This window comes from Artemia franciscana, chromosome 5, assembly GCF_032884065.1.
Source record: "Artemia franciscana chromosome 5, ASM3288406v1, whole genome shotgun sequence".
NCBI classification, from domain to species: Eukaryota; Metazoa; Arthropoda; class Branchiopoda; order Anostraca; family Artemiidae; genus Artemia; species Artemia franciscana.
This window is the reverse complement of record NC_088867.1, coordinates 57,983,850-58,006,969: the sequence shown is the minus strand read 5'-3', so window position 1 is coordinate 58,006,969 and position 23,120 is coordinate 57,983,850. Positions and strand designations below refer to the sequence as shown.

Genomic DNA, 23,120 nt, shown 5'->3' with positions numbered 1-23,120 from the left:
TAACTTGCGAAAGGGTGATCGTATCTTAACGAAATTTCATGTTTAGAAGAACCTCGAAACTCAGATTTCTTAGTTTTTTATCCCGACCGGGTCCAGTGTCATTACGGGGGGGGGGGACCGAAAATCTTGTAAAACGCTTAAGGCAGAGAGATCAGGATGAAACTTGGTAGAAAGAATAAACACAAGTCCAAGATAGGTGACTGACATAACCAAACCGGATCCGCTCTCTTTAGTGGAATTGTGAGAGGGGAAAATGGGGGAGTAATTTGGAAAAATAAGAAAAAATGAGGTATTTGTAACTTACGAACAGGTGATCAGATCTTAATGAAATTTGATATCTAAAGGGATCTTGTGATTTAAAACTCTAATTTTAAATCCCGACCATATTCGGTGACATTGAAGAGATTCAATGTCAATTGAATCCCCGAAACGCCAAGTAGAGATGAGCTTACTGCGGTCACACAAGCAGTGTGACACCACAGGCGCACAAAGAAGACAAGAACAATAACATAAACAACTTTAAAAGACATATTTTTTTTATTACTAAGAAGTAATAAAAAAAACCTTTACCTGGAAATCTGAAAATTTTAAGACTAAGGCCAAAAACATGAGTTACATTTTCAGTATAAAGAAATATCATTTTTTAAGAGAAAAAAAGTGGAAAAAAATCGTGTTCTAATTATTTTAGAGACAAAAGTGTTTTACAATTCTTTTTTTTTGTTTTTTTTTTCTTTTACTCAACATTTTGGCGCCAAAAATATTACCTGCACTGCTGAAATAAATAACTGTCGAATCATCAATACTAAATTTGATTGGTTCTGTCAATTTACTGACTACATCATCAAACTACGATTTGAAACAAACTGAAAAATTCTGATATATCCAATCAATCTAAAAGCATTTAGTTTTTGTATGTTGAACTTCTCAGTTGCTGAAACAGTTTTGCAGTCCATATAAGATGAGTGGTTAATATAAATATTCATATTAATGCTTGATATGTAATGTGTAATATAATTGTGCATCAGCTATTATGAAGGAAGTGCGGTGGGTATTTTGTAGGTAGAAAGGGGTAGCTATAGTGCTTTTTTAGTATGCATATAGTGCTTTTTGGTTATTTCAACATCGCCTTTAACATTCACTGGAAGTTTCAACTGAATACGCTAGTTTGCCCTTGGAATATACCTGTTACACCCATTCGATAACCTAAATTGACATAGTGTGTTCCTATATAGTTTAAGATTTTCCACAACATTCTCTGAAAGGTTCGTCTTAATATCCTTAGCTTCAGTAATACTACTAGTAGTAGTAGTAGTAAGAGTACCAGTAGTTGTAGAAAAGGGAAAAATAAACTAAAAACTTGAAGTAATAGACAGCTAGTAGCACCTGCTATCTTACCCGGATTTCACGAGACATGAGGATGGATGCAAGAGGGATAAAGGTTTATTCAATAACATAAGAAAAACAGATACAATTAAGTTAAAAGGAATAAACAAATCTGAAACTGACTTTTTCGAAAAAATATATCGAACTTTCATAAAACTTTATTTCTGCTTGTCTTAGGTTTTATAGTGACTTTTTCTCTATCTTTAGATTTTTTTTTAAGATTCGAATTAAAAACAAATTAGGTCGTTGACTTAAAAGTTTAGCCGGCATAATAAAGAATGGAGTTAAACGTTTATTTGGATAAATTTACGTTAAATAAGTGAATTAATAATAGCCTTTCCAGTCTTGTTAGTGGCTTTGAATGTTCTCATTATTGTGGTTTTTTGCAAAGGTATGGGTCTCACCTATGTACCACCTAATAAAAAAAAAATAAAGATCTAACAAGAGAAATAAATAACAAAAGTGCCAATAAATTTTCATACGCTTAAATATCAACTTGATTAAAATCCTTCAGTGACCAAATTTGTGCGAATATTTTCACTTTTTAATCCATACTTTGAAAATTAATTCTAGTTGACGAATTGAAGCCATATTCACATTTATATTGTACAAATCATTGCCTATTTGATAGTTTTGTGGGACACTAATTTTGTAATAAGATGAAAAGGGATAATTTATAAGTTCAGCATGATTATATACAGTTGATGCTTCAATAATCCACTCAGGGCCTGGGTTTTTGTAAGCATTTTCATAAATAGCAGGTTCAAGCTTTAACTCATCACCAAAATCAAAAAGTTTTGAGCCAATATGCTCTATTGAAGTCATATAGCACTTCCCATCACTTGAGACATTATTCAATATGGCTTGAACATTTTCAATCCAGATGTTGCCATTTTTTTCGTCAAAAATGGGAAATTTTCCGGATCGGCTTGATCTAACGAGCTCAAACTCAGAGGGAAAGTCAGTTTCGTATAGAATATATTTAAATATACTATTATGTACGATACGCTCTGCATTCAGCTCATTGCTCAGGAGCTTGAGAATTCTTCCAAATTCTTCTGGGGTTGAAAGAGGAGAATAGGATTGAATTCTGGACAAAAAATCGTTTTTCTGTTGAATATATGCTACCACATTTATAAGTTTGGACAGACTGGAATAGATTTGCTTTCCCGTCGATAGAAAATTAAGCATTGTGCAAGTGACTAGGTCATCAAGTGCATTTTTACTGGACGCATCATTGTCCAATGTAGCCTTTAATGTGTTTCTTAGGATTCCAGTACGTCTTTGAAATTCATCGATTGTGAACTGGATATTAGCAATCTCATACTTAACTTCGAGAGCCTTTCTGCAAAATCAATTTTTAAATGAACAAGTGACGTCAGCGAATCAAGCTCCGGTACGATTTGGCCTCCTAGTAGGCTAGAAGCATCGAAAATTACAGATTTCAACCGAAAAACCAACTGACAAACTTTATGACGTTGAAACCTGGTGCTTATATCAATATTTGCCAAAGAAACAGGAGTATAAGCATTCATCAAATCGGAAAATTGAACTCCAAACTCCATTTTTTCAGGATGTTTTTCCGTAACCTGTAAAAAGTTTGATATATTAAGGATTGCAGTGATAGCCACGTCGTATCGTTAGAATGATCATTTATAATAACTTTGTTTCTGCGAAGAATAACAATTAAAAAAAAAATTGACATTTTTTCAGGATGTTTTTCCTGAACCTGTAAAAAGCGGGATATGTCAAGGATTGCAGTGATAGCCATATCGTATCGTTTGAATAATCATTTACAGTAACTTTGTTTCTCCGAACAATAACAAATTAAAAAAAAAAACAACTATAATTTGACATATTTCAGGATATTTTACCTGAACCTGTAAAAAGCGGGATATATCAAGGACTGCAGTGATAGCCACATCATATTGTTTGAATAATCATTTACAGTAACTTTGTTTCTCCGAAGATTATCAAATTAGAAAAAAACTAAAATTTGACATTTTTTCAGGATGTTTTTCCGCAACCTGTAAAAAGTTTGATATATCAAGGATTGCAGTGATAACCACGTCGTATTGTTTGAATGATCATTTATAATAACTTTGTTTTTCCGAAGAATAACAAATTTTAAAAAAAATTGACATTTTTTAAGGATGTTCTTCCTGAACCTGTAAAAAGCGGGATATATCAAGGATTGCAGTGATAGCCACATTGTATCGTTTGAATAATCATTTACAGTAACTTTGTTTCTCCGAAGAATAACAAATTAAAAAAAAAATTGACATTTTCGGGATGTTTTTCCTGAAGCTGTAAAAAGCGGGATATGTAAGGATTGCAGTGATAGCAACATCGTATCCTTTGAATAATCATTTACAGAAGATTTGTTTCACCGAAGAAAAAAAATTATATTTGACATTTTTTCAGGATGTTTTTCCTGAACCTGTAAGAAGCAGGATATATCAAGGATTGCAGTGATAGCCACATCGTATCGTTTGAATAATCATTTACAGTAAGTTTGTTTCTCCGAAGAATAACAAATTTAAAAAAAACCTAAATTTGACATTTTTTTCAAGATGTTTTTCCTGAACCTGTAGAAAGTGGAATAACAAGAATGGAAGATTTATCAGAGGAAGATTTTGAGCGTCTACATCCGTGGGTGTTGTGTGAAGTCATTGCCCTCTTTGAAAGACACGGTTTAAGTTTTACACGACGAAAACCCTTTAAGAAAAAATCAAATGAGGATAAGTTTTTCTTCTTTACTTTTATCCTAGCCAATATGGATATTTTATTTTATATTTATATTTGGTCTAATCACTTGCGACGCAAGCCTGTAGAGGCAAATTTCTTCCTTTGAACAATTTAATTTGAACATTTGTTTTGCTCATTTTCAAGATATTTTCAACTGAAATTAATGAGCAACATTAAGGCTTAAAACGAACAGAAATTATAAGGTACATGAGGGGAGTTGCCCCCTCCTCAGCACCTCGCTCTTCACGCTAAAGGTTTTGGTACTTTTAAAAAGGTTGTTTATTGTTCTAAATAAATGATCCTTGTGTTTCAGGAATCGTTTCTAAAGAATTTGGTTTTATAGAAATTAGATATGATAACAAAAGAAAAGTCGAAACACAAATTAACCTAAATTGAATACGAGGATCGAAATTTTCCTCGTAGTGTTCGCAAAGAAATTAAGAGTGAGGCGTCCAATTTAATTTTTGATAGTTTTTTAATCAAAGCCGAGAATTCCAGCTCCTTCTTCCATGGAAAATTCCCTTCTCAAACGAAAACTTCTCCGTAGAAATATCTTTCTGCGTAATCACCCCCACCAGAAGCCCCTCAACCAAAAATATTGTAATACTTCCCTATAGCCAATACTGTATGTAAGAAATGCACGAAGTTCATAACTTGCAGCCCTTCCCCGGAGGCTGTGGGGGGTCAAATCATCCTCAAAGACATAGTTATTCCATTTTTTAACCATGCTGAAAAAAATGCTATCTCAAAATTAAACTCGGACAATTTTGGATAAAAAGAGGGGTAGGAGGGGGGTAGCTGCCCTCTAATATTTTTGGTCACATAAAAAGGACACTAGAGCTTTTGATTTATGATCAAAAGAGCCTTATCCTGATCTTATAGTATCACTGGTTCGAAATGATTCTCCCTGAAAAAAAAAACAAAAACAAACAAACAAACAAACAAACAAACAAATAAACACGCATCCGTGATCTTGCTTCTGGCAAAAATTTGAAATTCCACATTTTTGTATATAGGAACTTGAAACCTCTACAGTAGGGTTTTCTGATATTCTGAATCTCATGGTGTGAATTTCATTAAGACCACTTGATTTCTAATGGGTGTTTCCACCTTTTGTGAAAATTAGGCAGTTTCTCAGACTCATAACTTTTGATGGGTAGCATTAAACTTCATGAATCTTATATGTTTTGATTAAGCTTCAAAATTCTATCCTTTTGATGTATCTATTATTATCAAGAATTGAAACTGTTTTTTACAGTTCGTAAATGATCGTGTAGCAAAATATGGTGACATGTCTCAGGTTGTTGTTAAATGTATTGATGGTTTTATGGACCATCATTCTTTCACTTGTCCTACTAAACGTAAAAAACGATCGAGAGGACATAGGAAAAATAATAGAAAAAATGAATTAGATTTACATATGCTTTTTATAGATCTATGCCAGCTACTTGAATCTAGGGGTATAATTTCTGTAATAAAATGTATAAATAATTTATCCAAGAGGAATTTAATCAAACTTTTCTGGATTGTTAAGAATAATACAGCTCTTGAATATAATTTTAAAGTAATATGTGATACAATTTGTATTCTAACTAAAACAAAATTTATTTCAAAAAGGAAAAAGTTTGATAAGATTGGTAATAAGGATAACAGATTATATTTACCTATTAATTTTACTTGTAAGCAGATTGAAGATATTAATTTACCAGAAATTTTAAATCAGCGGCATGTGAAACAGGCCCTTCCTAGTAATTTGAATTATAATGATAGTCCAATTTTAACTTATAAATTTTCAAAAACTATTGGGCAAATTATTTTTAATTATAATTTGATACTTAAAAGATTAGATAGTGATATAAATTGGAAACCGGTTTGTAATTGTAAGCAACTTGGCCCATTTGCAAATCCTACTTACAAACATGTTATAACAGGAGACTTGTCAATAATAAAGCAAGATGATCTTCAAATTATAATGAATAAAGGGGCTAATTTCCGTCTTTCTCATCATCTGAAACCATCGATTGTTCTTGATGGCTTGGAAAATGATTTTGATTTATTTATTGATAAGTGGTGTAAGAAAGAGAATAAAAATAAAGAGAGTTTTCAAAGTTGGAAGAATTTAATTATTAGTAGAATAAGAAATAAAATATATTCTAACTTAAAAAATAGTAACACTAAATCATTATTTTATAATGCGAAGATTAAACAAGCAATTGCTAATCTACAGAATGAATTTGTAATTGTGCCAGTGGATAAAGCTAATAATAATTTTGCCATAATTTGTCAGAAGCTGTATTGTGATATCTTAAAAAGGGAGTTATGCACAACTAATGTTTACGAAAAGGTAAATTTAGAGGATGAGAATTTAATTGAAAAGACTGAAGAAATACTTTTAAAAAATTTTAATATTAAAATAAATGACAATGATAAAAAGTTCCCTTTCCTATATTGGACTGTAAAATTTCATAAGAATCCCCCTAAACCACGGTTTATTGCTGGAGCAGCTAAATGTCCAACCCGCATTGCTGCTACTGACCTCTCTTTAATTTTAAAGGAAATTGTAAATAAACTTAAAACTTATTGTTCTGGTATTAAAAATTTTCGAATTTTAATCCATATTGGAGTGTTAATAATTCACTGCAGGTGATAGATTCTTTAACAATGGTTTCAGCTAAAAGAATTGAGTCTTTCGATTTTGCGACAATGTATAGGCTACTAATTTATCACTTAATGTAGTATTAGATAATTTAAAAACTGTTATCAAGAAATCTTTCCTCTTATCTAGTAAAAGGTTCTTAAAAATAGACACTTATAATAAAAAAGCTATATGGACAAATTGCTTTAATACTACAGTTAACTTGAGATGTTACAGCTTGGATATGATTTTTGAGTTATTAGAATTTGTTTTATACAATACTTATATAAGATTTGGTGGTGATTTGTACAAGCAAATCGTGGGAATTCCCATGGGGGGGGGGGAAGCCAGCCCATTTATAGCTGACTTGTTTTAAGTCAACTAGAATATAAATATAAGATGGATAAGAATAATCCAAATAATTTAAAACATGTTTCGTCAAATAATAAAAGATATTTAGATGATATTTTGGTCTTAAATTGTAAGGATTTCATTGATATTTCTAAAAATATATATCCATCAGAGCTTACTCTTGAACCTAGTTATGGCGCTGGTCATGAAGATCATTTCTTAGATTTAAATATTAATATTTGTGATAATAATATATTAAGTTTTAAAATGTATAATAAAACGGATGATTTTGATTTTGAAGTGATTAGTTTCCCATTCCCTGAAAGTAATATACACTCAAATATCACATATTCGGCGTTTTTCTCACAGTTACTTCGTTATGCAAGGATTTGTAGTAATTATATTGATTTAAAAAATAGATGTAAAATCTTAAGCCAAAAATTGATATCAAGAGGTTTTTCTGCAAATAAATTAACTTGGCAATTTAAAAAATTTTGTTTTCATTATAACGAACATTTAAATAAATATCAAAAGAATTATCTGGAAATATTTAAAGAAATTTTCAACTAATCTCGGAGGTTCGAGAAATCATGATGCAGCGCCATTTATTTTGAATTGTGTTTCTAATAGAGCGGATTTTTTTTTAAATATAGCCACATGGTAAAAATGAATTCTATAATTGTTTAGTTCATTCAGGTTTTTTGCCATGTGTTAATATTTGTGATTTAGTAAAATTTATCATATTTAGTTTACCTATTGTTGATAAAATGAGGGATATATTAACAGGATAAGCTTGTTATCCTCCTCCTTCGCAAGAAGGATACAAAAAAAAACGCTCAGGATACTTTAAGTATTGCAAGTATTTGCTGCGTCTGCCTTGGTGCTAAAGTATTTAGTAAAAAAAGCAAGTTATTGAGGAAGGGGAAAACCCTTTCGTATTTTGGTTTTGAGTTTTGATTTTGGTCCTTACTTTTAGCATTAAGACTAATGTTTTTTTATTTAATTACCAGAAGAAAGACCATGGAATTATTTTCTCCTCATGGGTTATTCTATCGATCCAGTGGTCCTATAATATTGAGAGAGGGCTCATTTAAGCTTAAATTGAAAGTTCTAGCCTCCCTAACAACCAACAATGTTTCTTTACCTAAGCTCTCTTTAATTTATGCATCACACACTATTTATCATTATTATCTTTAGTTTCAAGTCAGAGGGAGACAAAGCAGGAATTTCAGTTGAACTAATAAATTCTGGGGTGCTTTGAAATAGTAAAGTAAAAAAAACACTTTTTTATTCAACTAAAATCAAGAACAAACATTAAAACTTAAAAAAAACATAAATTATTACGTAGTTAAGGGGAGGACCCTTCTTCAATCCCTTGCTCTTCACGCTAATTTCTTAGTGCTTTCTAAAAAGCTTCTCATTATTCCAACGAAACGAACTTTGTATTTCATGAGTCGTCCTTAAGGGATTGGAGTAAAATTACAATTTTAGCGTAATTACCAAGGCATGGAGAAGGAGTAAACCCCCTTTTAAGCATAATAATTTCTGGCCGTTTGAAATTTCAATGCTAGTTCTTACTTGCAGTTGAAAAACTTGTGTTTTCATTTTATCTTTCTGGTTTTGTTTTCCTCCTTCGCAAGAAGGATACAAAGAAAATACGCTCAGGATACTTTAAGTATTGCAAGTATTTGCTGCGTCTGCCTCGGTAGTATCGGAATCATACAGTCGTTTCTAAATTTGACATCGTTGATGCATCCTCGTGACTGAAACATTTATCTAAAGACATATGTCTTAAAACTCGGCAAATGATTGGGGTTTTTGACCATCTTTGGCCATTTTTTGAATTGAGGTAATTTAATTATGTTGTATGTTGCTATGCTCCTATGTTAATTATGTTGTTTTTTTTTGTCTTGTTTTTTTTTTCTTTTTTTTTTGTGTGTATTTACTCCACAGTTTAATGTACTTTGTGGGTTATAAATAAATTATTATTATTATTATTATTATTTAATTTCTGGATGTTTTTTAATAATGCCAAGAAATCCAGCTCTACCTTCAAGGGAAGATCCTCCCTCGAGGTGAATATCATTTTGACAATCCAGTCCCGGTAAAAATTTACTCCAGACAGTTACCCTTTATATCTTCAAACGTAAAATTGAGTCGCCAAAGAGAAAGTTAGACAAGGAAAAAGAATTCTGTAAACGAATTTTGACATTTCCCCCCTGTGTAACTTTCCTTCATTTCAGTATTTTATTCATTCAGTACTTCCTGTATTTCAGTCCCCAGAAACTTTCCTTTCCATGGATAATTTTTCCGTGGAAACCATCCGAAGCAGAAAACTCCTCCCCACCCCCCTCGTCACCAGAAAAATGAATCCATGCTTCCTTTTAGGAAATGCTATACATAAAAATGGGCAAGATCTATAGTTTAGTGAACTTTTCCCAGGGGTGATGGGGGCTATGTTATCACCAAAGGTATACCTATTAACCTTTCAACTATGTTGAACGAAATAGATATCTCAAGTTTTGATTGGACAATTTTTGGGGAAAAGGCGTTTGAGACAAGGCTTAGTTACTCTCCAATTTTTTTTTGTCACTCTAAAATGGGCATTAGAACTCTTCATTTCCGTTCGAATGAAACCTCTTCCAATATTTTGGGACCATTTATTCAATACGATTACCCATGGGAAAACGCAAGAAACAAAAAAATAAACACGCATCCAAGATCTTTCTTCAGGTATTTAAATATAGAAAACTGAAGTTTTTTCAACTGAAAGTAAGGAGCAATGTTAAAACTCAAACCAAAAGAAGTTATTCCTTATATAAAGGGTTTATCCCTCCCCCTCCTCCATAGCTTACTTTTTACGCTAAAGCACTTTTAAAAAAGCTCCCTATTCATTTAATATCCCTTGTGTCTCAGGAGTCTTTATTGAGAAATTGAGATAAACTGCCAAACTTTTGCATAAAGATAATGGTATTAAGGAGGAGGTAACCCATTCATATATAGAATAATTTTTGTTCATTTTGAGTTTTAGTATGGTTCCTTACTTTTTGTTGAAAAACTTCGTTTTCCTTTTTATTTCATTTCTTATCGTTCTTCATATAATACTGGTCAATCTGCTTCGGCCTCCAAGCAAAATCCCCTCCTATAACAGGGTACTCTTGAGTAGAAAAGTCCTTTTACCTAAAACAGCCCTTCCCCTATCCTGTAAAATTTCCTTCTGACAATGTTATCCCTGCTGAAAATTCTTTCTTCCTCTCCGTAATATTTTTACCGATGATTCAATCTGAATCACTTCTCCTTTACATGCTTTAATTCAAAAGACTGTTAAATTTCTAATCGTTTCTTCGATCAATCGAGAAATCACCTTTCCAGGTACATTATTCTCAGAAATCTGAACCTGCCAAAAATCTCCCCCGGTAAATTCCCCCAGAACATCTTATAAAACAAATTGAGTTGGAAAAGAGAAAGAAAGACACTAAAAAGAATTTCGTTTTGCAAATTATTTCAAATCCTCTCAGTGTAAAATTTCTCCAGGAAAGGTCACCATTGAAAACTTCCCTTTCTGTAGATAATTATTCCCACGGAAACCCAATTTAGCAAAAAATCACCCCTTTCCCTCCGAAAATATATGTGCACTTCTCAATAACAGTTACTATATGCAAGGAGTGGGCAAATTTTATAACTTAGAGCTAATCAAACAGTTCGTGGTAACGAACTATAGCAGGGAGCAATCCGGCTCAATAGTAACCGAAATAGTAAACGAAACTTTAAAAATGGGATTTTGATACTAATAGATACGTCAAAAGAATCCGATTTTTATTCGGATTTAAAATATATAGGTTTCATCAAATTTAGTCGTGGTCAAAAGTTACAAGCCAGATAGAATTTGCCTTATGTTGGAAAATGGGAGAAAATACCCCCCCCCCTAAAAGTCATAGAATCTTAATGATAATAGTATCATCATATTGAGGGTATCAGAAAACCCTACTGTAGAATTTTCAAGCTCCTATCTAAGAATAGTGGAATTTCGTATTTTTGCCAGAAGACTGATCACAAGGTTCGTGTTTTTTTTTGTTTTTTTTTCGGGGGTGATCGTTTCGACCCAGCGGTCGAAGAATGTTGCGAGAGGGCTCATTCTAACGGAAAAAAAGTTCTAGTGCCCTTTTTCAGTGACAAATAAAATTGGAGGGCATCTCCGATTCCTTACGGGCAGATAAGGAGCTTACAAAATTGAATTTTTACTGAATTTGGCAAATAAAATCCAAGATGAGAGTGGTGAGCTTTGCACTGACTTTATGGACGGGCGATGAGTCGTAATAGTGAATAAAATGTAAGGCTACGAAAGTGACGAAGATCTTACAGACGAAGTTTTAGAAGAAGAATTTGAATCAGAAACCCAAACTGCAACAAACCGAAATTCTATACACAAAGAACTAAAGCAATGTTTCAAGTCACTTCAAGTTGTAGGATTCCCTTATTTGCATCTCCCGAGGATAGATGAGTATTTAAAATATACTAGCCTTAAAGGGGAAGGATCAGATCGTTTCAAACAGTCTAATTAAATTAATTACATTGATTTTACAAGAAAGAGGCCAAGTTAGAGTCCTTACTGGTACTGTTGTTACACCAACAATAATGACGAATTTGTATTAACTAGTACTTGAAAAGATTAATTCAGGTGCCAAATTTCGTGATGCTGACATAATGGATAATTTGTTTGCTGCTAACACAAAACAAAACGTAACTGAGTATGTGTTTCTCTTTAGCGAAAATCTAAATGAAATCGAGAGAAATAATAAGATTGAATATAATAAGATAATAATAATAATAATAATAATATAAGATAAGATAATGATGAATATAATAAAATAATACGATTGAAAATCTGGTTGAAGCTATCAAGTCCTTAACAGATGAGGAAAAAAACAAATTGAGTGTCCTTGCAGAGCAAAGCCAAAATGAATGACAAAAAAGGATTGGTTAAGAAAGTATGGGATGTAACTGAAGCTCGGCTAACAAAATCAATGGAAAATATGATAACATACAGATTGCAATAAGTGAAATTCAATCATAGTTGATGAAACTCCTTCACGTCTGCATGTACTTCCCCAAACAAGACCGTGAGTGCTTGAAGGAACATTTTTCCACCACACTTTCAAGCTCCCGAGAACTACTAAGTAAATTACCATTAGGAATTACAGAAAAAATTAGTCCTATGTTAGACACATTTGTATTGGAACAAAAAAATATGTTTAGTCGATGTTCCAAACAACGAATGTCATTTGCTTATATTGAACGTGCTGAAGCGGAGAAACTTGTACAGGAAGGTATTCGTATCCTGAATGCGTTGAACTCAACAAGAGACATTAACAAAGCATTTAACACGTTTAAAAGTTTTAGAAATAGTGTTGTAAAAAAAAAAAAAATTTGTCATACCTTCATCAATCTTCCCATGTAATTTGAATGGCCATCTAGAAAACGGACACAGGATAAGCACCAGGTTTCAACGTCATAAAGTTCGTCTGTTGGTTTCTCGGTTGAAATCTGTAATTTTCGATGCTTCTAGCCTACTAGGAGGCCAAATCGTAGCGGAGCTTGATTCGCTGACGTCACTTGTTGATTTAAAAATTGATTTTTCAGAAAAGGCTATCGAAGTTAAGTATGAGATTGCTAATATCCAGTTCACAATCGATAAATTTCATAGACGTACTGGAATCCTAAGAAACACATTAAAGGCTACATTGGACAATGATGCGTCCAGTAAAAATGCACTTGATGACCTAGTCACTTGCACAATGCTTAATTTTCGATCGACGGGAAAGCAAATCTATTCCAGTCTGTCCAAACTTATAAATGTGGCAGCAAATATTCAACAGAAAAACGATTTTTTGTCCAGAATTCAGTCCTATTCTCCTCTTTCAACCCCAGAAGAATTTGGAAAAATTCTCAAGCTCCTGAGCAATGAGCTGAATGCAGAGCGTATCGTACATAGTAGTATATTTACATATATTCTAGACGAGACTGACTTTCCCTCTGAGTTTGAGCTCCTTAGATCAAGCCGATTCACAAAATTTCCCATTTTTGACGAAAAAAATAGCAACATCTGGATTGAAAATGTTCAAGCCATATTGAATAATGTCTCAAGTGATGGGAAGTGCTATATGACTCCAATAGAGCATAGTGGCTCAAAACTTTTTGATTTTGGTGATGAGTTAAAGCTTGAATATGCTATTTATGAAAATATTCTTCTGCTTTTTCTTCTGCTTTACACCTGAAAAAAAATCAGCGATAAATATTGATGAGGTTCTTGAGTTACAGCCATTCTTAGCATACATGGTGTATCGTGACAAGAAATTCCTTTTTTTTCATCTTAAAAGTTTTGCTTGATATAGTAAAATAAAATTCTAGTCTGGACCGAAAGACGGCAAGAAATTTAACTAATGAATAAATGCTTAATCATTTACTACGTGATGGTAGTCATAGTTATTAATTATGAGTGATAGTTTCATTAGATAGAATAGGTTGTAAATTGAACAATTGAATTATTTACCATCAACTATAATGCGTTGTGCTTGATCATCTATAACATAGAAGCAGCTATCTTAGAATGGGTCACAGACATATTTTTTGTTTGTTTTAATTTTCTTGCATTTGGAGACATAAGGACGTTTCAAAAAAGTTTTTTTCAACATTTTCACTTTACTCTTTTTATTCTTTGATTTTAGTTTTCAGTCATTATCAGAAAGTATGAGGTATAGAAAAAGTGGTATTTTATTGTAGGCCTACTATGTAAGCAAAAAGAATATATAAACAAAGGGTTAATTAAATTTCAAATTAATTTATAATTGGTAATTGATGTATATATTCCCAGTAAAAATCAGTCCGTATCTAAAATATCAGGTCAATCAGACTGAATTAATTTGATTTGTAAAGCTAAAGCTGTTCTTTAGTCTTTCTGAAGTCTTTAGCCATTGCTGAAGATAGTTTCAGTGTATGTAAAAACTCAATGGATCTGGAAGAGGATCTGGTTGATCATACGAGTTTGATCATACTGGACTTAAATTTTACCACACTGAATAAGTTAAATTAAATTGTTTAAAAACAGAATCACTGCAGTTACATACGTTGATCTAACATTGGTTCATATGGTTCATATATTCATATTCATATTGATCATATTCATATTCATATTCATATTGGTTCATATAACATTGATCATATGAGTTTGATCATAAAGGACTTAAATTTTACCTCACTGAATAAGTTAAATTAAATTGTTTTAAAACAGAATCACGGCAGTTACATTTAACATAAGTTACATAAGCTGGTTTTGGTTGCATTCAACCAAGTTGTTCCTCAAATTTTATATAATTTGAAATAAAAGTTTAGAAAGGTTCTAGACTGTCTCTAAATAACATAAGAGAAAGAATTGTCCTATAAGAAAGGATACGAGAAGAGAGATAATAGCAAAATTATAAGAATTAATAGATTGATTTAAAAGGAAAATCAGAGGCTTAATACCGATCAGGATTTAAAACACTCTGAGACACGAGGTCCTTCTAAATATCAAAACTCATTAAGATCCGATCACCAATTCGCACGTTAAAAATACCTCACTTTTTCTAATTTTTCATCTCTCTTCAGCCCAGCAGATAGTCGAATCGGGGAAGATGACTGTATCAAGTCAATTTGTGCAGGTCTCTGAAACGGCCACCAATTGTTATCGTCCTAGCACGTCCAGAAGCACTGAACTCGCCAAAGCACTGGACCCCCCTAGCTTCCCCAAAGAGAGCAGATCCATTCCACTTGCATCAATCACGTATCTACGATATTTACGTATTCTAACAACCAAGTTTCTTCCCAATCTCTCCACTCTAAGCGTTTTCAAAGATTTCCGGTTTCCTCGTCCAACTTCCCCCAATGTAACCAGATCTGGTCAGTATTTAAAATAAGAGCTCTGAGACATGAATCCCTTCTAAATATCAAATTTCGGTAAGATCTGGTTACCCGTTCGTAAGATAAAAACACCGCAAGTTTCAAATTTTTCCGAATTAAAACCCCCGCAACTCCCCTAATGAGAGCAGAATCAGTCTGGTTATGTCAATAGCGTATCTAGGACATTCTTCCCACCAAGTTTTATCTCGATCTCTGCACTCTGAGCGTTTTCCAAGATTTCAAGTTCCCCCACCAACTCACTCCAATGTCGCTGGATCCAGTCGAGATTTAAAATATGAGCTCTGAGACACGAGGTCCTTCAAAATATCAAATTTCATTAAGATCTGATCACCCGTTCGTAAGTTAAAATACCTCATTTTTTCAAATTTTTCCAAATTAACCCCCCTAAAGAGAGTCAATCCGGTCCGATTATATCAATCATGTATCTAGGACTTATGGTTATTCTTCTCAGAAAGTATCATTACGATTTCTCCACTCTAAGTGTTTTCCAAGATTTTACGGTTTCCTCCTCAAACTCCCCAAATGTCACCAGATATGGTCAGGATTTAAAATAGAAGCTCAGAGACAAGAGTTCCTTCTAAATATCAGATTTCATTAGGATCAAATCAGCCGTTCGTAAGTTGAAAACATATAATTTTTCCAAACTACCGAATCGGCCCCCTCCCCCCTTCCAAAGAGAGCGGATCCGGCTATATCAATCACGTATCTAGTACTTGTGCTTATTCTTCCCACCAAGTTTCATCCCGATCTCTCCACTCTAAGCTTTTTCAAAGGTTTTTGCCCCCCCCCCCCCACCCAATGACACTGGATATGGTAGGGATTTAAAATAAAGATCTTAGCTAACAGGTCCTTCTAAACATCAAATTTGTTGAGATCCGATCAGTCGTTCGTAAGTTAGAAATCATTTTTCTAATTTTTCCCAATCCCCCCCCCCAAACTTCCCTAAAGAGCAGATCTGTTCTGGTTATGTCAATCATGTATCTAGGACTTGCGCTTATTTTTCCCACTAAGTTTCATCCCAATCTCTCCCCTCTAAGCGTTTTCAAAGATTTCAGGTTTCCCCCTCCAACTCCCCCCAACATCACCAGGACCGGTCGGAATTTTCTTGACACCAAAATTTATATTAAAAAAATGGAGTGGATCAAATCAATACCTGAGTGGCTCTCATATGGTTTAATCCTAAATATATTTAGACACAACCTGATTACACTGTTTGGTCTATTTCACCTGATATCTAATTGATGAATTTTCACCATTATTCACTTTTCAAAAACCTAAACTTTATTTTTGTAAGAAAATTAAAAAATATAACTTATTTTTAAAAATCACAAGGATATTTGGAAAAAACGTCTTTTATTCAGTCTGTGATAAATAAATACGTTTATGGGTTGAACAAAATCACAGCCGACAAAATGGAATTTTTCCACACTTAATTGCGAAATATTGGCTTAAAGCAATATTAAAAACAATATATGAATATATATATATATATATATATATATATATATATATATATACATATATATATATATATATATATATATATATATATATATATATATATATATATATATATATATATTACTATTCTATTCTAAGTTCAATGGCTAGTTTCAAGATTTTGTCATAAATCAAATTTCATTGTAGATAATTTTTTTGCTTTATTATGCTTTATAATAAAATTGGTTTAATAATAGCATCAGTTATTCCAGTTTCCTCTTTTCTTTAGTATGATTTACGAAGAAGGTAGGTGCATTATTGTATACTCTTTCTGTTTATTTGGTATTAAAATGTGAAATTAAATAATCCGCACGGGGCACTGAGTGATATTTGTTTATGAAAAGGGATGGTAGAAAAAGTTTGGGAAGGACTATGTAAGTTAAAAAAACAAACGCGACACAGATGGGCCTGCTTTTTATGGCACTTGGTATTTACCAAGTGACATACAGTTATTGCAATTTCTGTCGGTTCTGGTTTTGCTAGTTTGGGCACTTCCAAATAAGCTAGGGCGATTCAACCATCTGAGTGGGGAGGCTAGTAGGGGACGGTTAATTCTGGAAAAATTAGAAAAGATGAGGCATTTGTGACTTACGGACGGGTCATCGGATCTTAATGAAATTAAATACTTAGAAGGATATTGTGTCTCAGAGCTCTTATTTGAAATTCCGACCGGTCCCGGTGATATTGGGGGGAGTTGGAGGGGGAAACCTGAAATCTAGGAAAACTCTTACAGTGGAGAGATTGGGAAGAAACTTTTAATAGAATACGGGAAGAAACTTTTAATAGAATATATTAATTAATTAATAGAATAAAAAATAAAATATATACTAATATAAAAAATAGTAACACTAAACCATTATTTTATAATGCTAGAATAAAACAAGCAATTGCTAAGCTACATAATGAATTTGTAATTGTGCCAGTGGATAAAGCTAATAATAATTTTGCCATAATTTGTCAGAAGCTGTATTGTGATGTCTTAGCAAGGGAGTTATGCACGACTAATGTTTATGAAAAGGTGAAATGAAAAGGTGAATTTAGAGGATGAAAATTTAATTGAAAGAACTAAGGAAATACTTAAAAAAAATTTAATATTAGAATTAATGACAATCATAAAAAGTTCCCTTTCCTATATTGGACTGTAAAAATTCATAAGAATCCCCCTAGGACACGGTTATTTGCTGGAGCAGCTAGATTTCCAACCTGCATTGCTGCTACTGACCTCTCTTTAATTTTAAAGGAAATTATAAATAAACTTAAAACCTGTTTTTTTGGTATTAAAAAGTTTTCGAATTTTAATCCATACTGGAGTGTTAATAATTCACTGCAGGTGATAGACTCTTTAACGATGGTTTCGGCTAAAAGAATTTAGTCTTTCAATTTTGCGACAATGTATACTAATTTTTCACAATTTAGTGTTAGAAAATTTAAATATGGTTATCAAGAAATCTTTCCTCTTATCTAGTAAGACGTTCTGAAAAATAGACATTTATAATAAAAAAGCTATATGGACAAACTGCTTTAAGACTGCACTTATGTACTTATATATGCATACTTATATAAGATTTAATGGTAATCTGCACATGGAAGTCCTCTTCATTTAAATGGAATGGAAGAATAAAAACCTGTCTAAGATACGTGACTGACATAACCGGACCGAATCTGCTCTCTTTAGTGGAATTGGAGGGGAGGTAGTTTTGAAAATTAAGGTATTTGTAACTTACGAAAGGGTGACCAGATCTTAATGAAATTTGATATTTAGAAGGATCTTGTGCTTTAAAGTTCTTATTTTAAATTCCGACCAGATCCTGTGACGTTGGGGGGAGTCGGAGGGGGAAACCGGAATTCTTGGAAAACGTTAAAATTGGGGTATTTTTATCTTACGAATAGATGATCAGATCTTAATGAAATTTGATTTTTAGAAAGAATTCATGTCTCAGAGCTCTTATTTCAAATCCTGACCAGATCATTTGACACTAGGGGGAGTTGGAGGGGGAAATCTTGGAAAAACACTTGAGTGTAGGAATCGGGATGAAGCTTGGTGGATAGAATAAACAAATGTCCTTGATACGTGATTGACAGAATCGTACTGGATTCGCTCTCTTTGGGGGAGTTGGGGGGAGGGGTTCAGTGATTTGGTGCTTCTGGACGTCCTGGGACGATGAAAATTGATAGGCGTGTCAGGGAGCTGCACAATTTGACTTGATAAAGTCGTTTTCCCAGATTCAATCATCTGGGGGGCTAAAGGGAGAGGAAAAATTAGAAAAAATTAGGTATTTATAACTTACGAGTGGGTGATCGGATCTTAATAAATCTTGATATTTAGAAGGACATCGTGACTCAGAGCTCTTATTTTAAATCCTGACCGGCATTAAGCCTCTTATTTTCCTTTTTAAATCAATCTATTGATTCATAGAATTTTATTAGAGCTCATACCATATGATCTCTTGGCTCTTAGCTCTTCTCGCCTCGTCACAAGTGACATATGAGCTCTTAGCTCTTGTTTCTTTATACAGACTACAGGATCCTTCACATTAAGCTTTAAAATAATCTCTGTGTTTCTAAAAGAAAGGGGGAAACCAAGTAAAAATTTACAGAATTTAAAATAAGAAACTTTAATTGGCGAAAGATCAGAAGGTCTGAAATTTCGGAAGAGGAGCGACGGGAACAATACATGAGGCAGGGCAACAGCGCTATACATACGACCAAGGACGTCCCGACGGTAAATACCCCGAAAACGAATTAAAAGACCAAATGCCTTGCGTAGTTTCATCTGAACATGCTGAACCAGGACTAGTTTAAAATCTCTTTTCGAAGCAGCATAAGGTAATCCCAAATAAGTGACTATTGGCGACGACTGAAAAATAACACATTTGCCGCAATCGAGAGTCGCCCTGACATTATCCTCTAAACAATTTACAACAAAAAATTGACATTTTTCAAAACTGATATAAAGGCCCAAACCTTTTAAACAATTAATTAAAATATTAAAATTAGAAACAAGACTAGACTTGGACCGGCTTAGAAGGATAATGTCATCAGCATATGCAATGTAAGACAGATTTTGAGATAATGAAACAAAAGAGCAGGAAAGAGAATTAAGGGCAGTAGCTAAACAAGAATTGAATATATAAGGAAAAATAATTCCATCTTCAAGATACATCATTAGCAGGTGGTCAGAATTCCTTAATGTGGCTGAATTAGAGCAATGGATGTTTCCTAAATTTGTGTAGATATATTTGTTATATGGTTTTAAGATATATTAAATAATAAAAAAGACGTTATTTTAACTGAAAGTAAGGAGCAACATTAAAACTTAAAACGAACAGAAATTACTCTGTATATGAAAGAGGCTGTTCTCTCTTCAACACCTTGCTCTTTACGCTAAAGTTTGACTCTTTCTCTCCATTCCACCTTTTAAAACATTAAAAAACTTTAGTAAAGAGCGGGGCGTTGAAGAGAGAACAGCCCCTTTCATATACGGAGTAATTTCTGTTCGTTTTAAGTTTTAATTTCGCTCCTTACTTTCAGTTAAAAAAAAACTTGTTTTATTGAATTTCCGAACGTTTTTGAATTAATGCATGTTTTGATTTTGGCTCTCCGCGCATGAATAATTAGAACGAATTTTGCACATTAATTTATATTTTTAGCTAAATGGCTTTCTCATAGTTTTGATCTGACGATTTTGAAAAAAAAAGGAGCTGGAGGAGTAGGCCTAGCTACCCTCGAATTTTTCGATTACTTAAAAGGCAACTAGAACTTTTAATTTTACGATTGTTTTATTAGTAAAAATATACGCAACTTACGAATTAAATTACGTAACAAACTTCTATATTCGTAGGTTTTATTACGTATGTGAGGGGGTTCAGGTCCTCGTCAATACCTCTCTCTCTTCGCTCAAGCTTAAATTTTGTCCCAATTCCTTAACAATGACCCTTGAATCACAAAGGGCGTAGAATAAAAAGTTGGAATTACTAAAATTACTTTAGCGTAAAGAGCAAGGTATTAGAAGGGGAACCCCCCATATGCGTAATAATTTCTGTTCGTTTTAAGTTTTAATGCTGCTCCTTACTTTCAGTTGAAAAAACTTTTTCATATTTATTTTTTCATTGTTTTTAAAAGGGAACTAGAACTTTAAATTTCCGTTAGAATGAGCTCTTTCGCAACATTCTAGGACCACTGGGTCAATACAATCACCCCTGGGTAAAAACAACAACAATAAAAACAAAGAAACACGCATACGTGATCTGTGTTGTGGCAAAATATACAGAATTCCAAATTTTCGTAGATAGGAGCTTGAAACTCATAAAGTAGGGTTTTTCTGATACGCTAAATATGATTATGCGATTTTCGTTAATATTCTATGACTTTTAAGTGGTGTTTCCGCCTATTTTCTAAAATAAGGCAAATTTTATCAGGCTCGTAACTTTTGTTGGGTAAGTCTAAACTTGATGAAACTTATATAATTAAAATTAACATTAAAATGCGATTCTTTTGAAGTAACTATTGTTGTAAAAAATCAGATTTTAGTAACTTTGTGCGGTCTTTGTTAGATTTGACTGATGTCGCATACCGCCAAAAATTATCTAATTAAGTTTAGGCTTATCAACGGAATCTGTCCCCATTACCGCAAAAGCCAACTGCAAGGCGAAAATCTTCGTTTCGTAATAACAAGGAGGAGAAATTTAAAATCCTAACTTCTTTAGGCTGTCAAAATGATATTTCAGGATTGTGTTGTCACAACGGGACTGAAAAGCAAAATATTTACTTCGTTTTACTGTCTAAAATTTGTTTTTGAGTCTTGCTATGGCACTGAGGCAAAGAGATTGATAGGCCTATCATTACTTTTTTGTTAGTCTGTTTTGGGCTTTTGGGTCTGCTTTCTTTTGCCAAGAGGGATTGCTTTTACAACATAGCCTAGTAGTTTTTTAGGGAATTTGTATAATAGAAAATAAATGCATGAGAAGCGCAAAATTTATTAATTTAAGTTTATGTGAGAAATGGTGGCCACTTTACTGCCTATTTTCATCTAATTAAAGCTCCGCATTATACATACAACATATCACCTCCTCTGTTCATCTTAAAACATTAAAATAAAGGCCAAACTCTTTAGTACTTTAGACCATTTCCTCTACCCTACGACGCATAATTGTTGAGGTTCCCTTTAAAATTTCGGGTATTTTTTTGTTTGCAAGTTTATCTAAGCAACCTATTATGCCCCCCTCCCCCCAAAGAAAATCCTGGATCCACTATTTTCTCTCTGAAAATCCAATTTAAAATAACAAATTTCAAGACATTAAATGTCTAATAACCAGACAAAGAGCCTCTAAACAGGTTTTTCGGAAGTGACTCAGAAAAAGCAAGTCTCTGACTGAGATCGGGTGCCCGAGATTAATGTATTTTGATTAAGTATTGGGCATGTTGGAATCCAATCAAAAATTCTGCCTGGAATTTAGTCTGTGACCGACAATCGGTCGGTTTACCCCTATTTAAAAGAGCTTAATTTTTCTTGCTCCTCAATGCATCGAAACAGAAGCCGTAAACCGGTGAAAATATAGCATGAATGTCTCACCTGTCTAGATGGAGACGTGCTAGAAAAAAGAGAAATCTTTTGATAGCTAATTTTATTTTCCTTTTTATGCTTTTGTTCGCGTTCTCAACAATTCATCCCCAGACCCCCCTTCCTCTAATGATCTTATAAATCCCTAGGCTATAACAAGAAACTAAGCAAAAAAAAGATAATAATGATGGAATTCTTACTTCATGATTTGCAGCAAGTACCAATGAACCATATTTTCTTCTTTTTTCTCTGTTTTTGAATCAATTTCTGTCAACTATCATGCTATTTTTTTTTCTACATAGCCTAGGGCTATGGGTGGGCTTGGGATGAATTGTCAAAATACAAACAAAACCATAAAATTAGTAATTTAAAAGTATCCCTCTTCGTTCTAGCATGTCCTGTCTCAAGATGCTATGACATTATATCCATGGCTTAAGCTCTGAGAACAAAGGAAAAAATTTGACGTACCGGCCAAGGCCACTGCAATAAGGACACAAAGGTATAGCCCTATATTTCCTGTCCGCTAACGATGGCGTACTAACTCTAAGAAAACCCCAAAATCATAATTTATATAACACCCAAAGTGACCCATGTTCCTCTTTCCTTTCTCTCTCTCTGATTGGTCAAAAACTAGAAATCTTCCAATCCTTTGTTACAAAGAAATGCTTTTGGAAACAACGACCTTCGAAACGTGTTGGAAATTAGGATTTCCACTTGGATACAGCTAAGATATGGTCCTAATTGCCTGATCGATAGGCGTAGGAAATCTTGGATCTGGGCCTACACTTTGTTTGGAGTTCATTTTTTATGGGCCTTCTCCAAAATATTATTTTTGTTCGATCAAAACATAGCAACAAATCTTGGCCCAAAAAGGCTCGATGCTTTAAGAAAAATGAGTTGAATTGAAGGAAACACTTAAAAATTATTTTGATTTCGTAGCTATAAATGACAGGATTATAATCTATAACAATGAGAAATTACCCTATG

General features: G+C 33.2%; 1 long non-coding RNA gene across 1 annotated transcript; it reads right to left on the bottom strand.

Moving 5' to 3' along the window:
* Positions 1-1,422: 1,422 nt before the first annotated feature.
* Positions 1,423-22,667, bottom strand: LOC136027635 (uncharacterized). Its single transcript, XR_010617639.1, has 3 exons — positions 22,602-22,667; positions 12,554-13,388; positions 1,423-2,972 (listed from the first exon to the last, which is right to left on the bottom strand). It is a non-coding gene; the product is annotated as an uncharacterized LOC136027635 (long non-coding RNA).
* Positions 22,668-23,120: the final 453 nt, after the last annotated feature.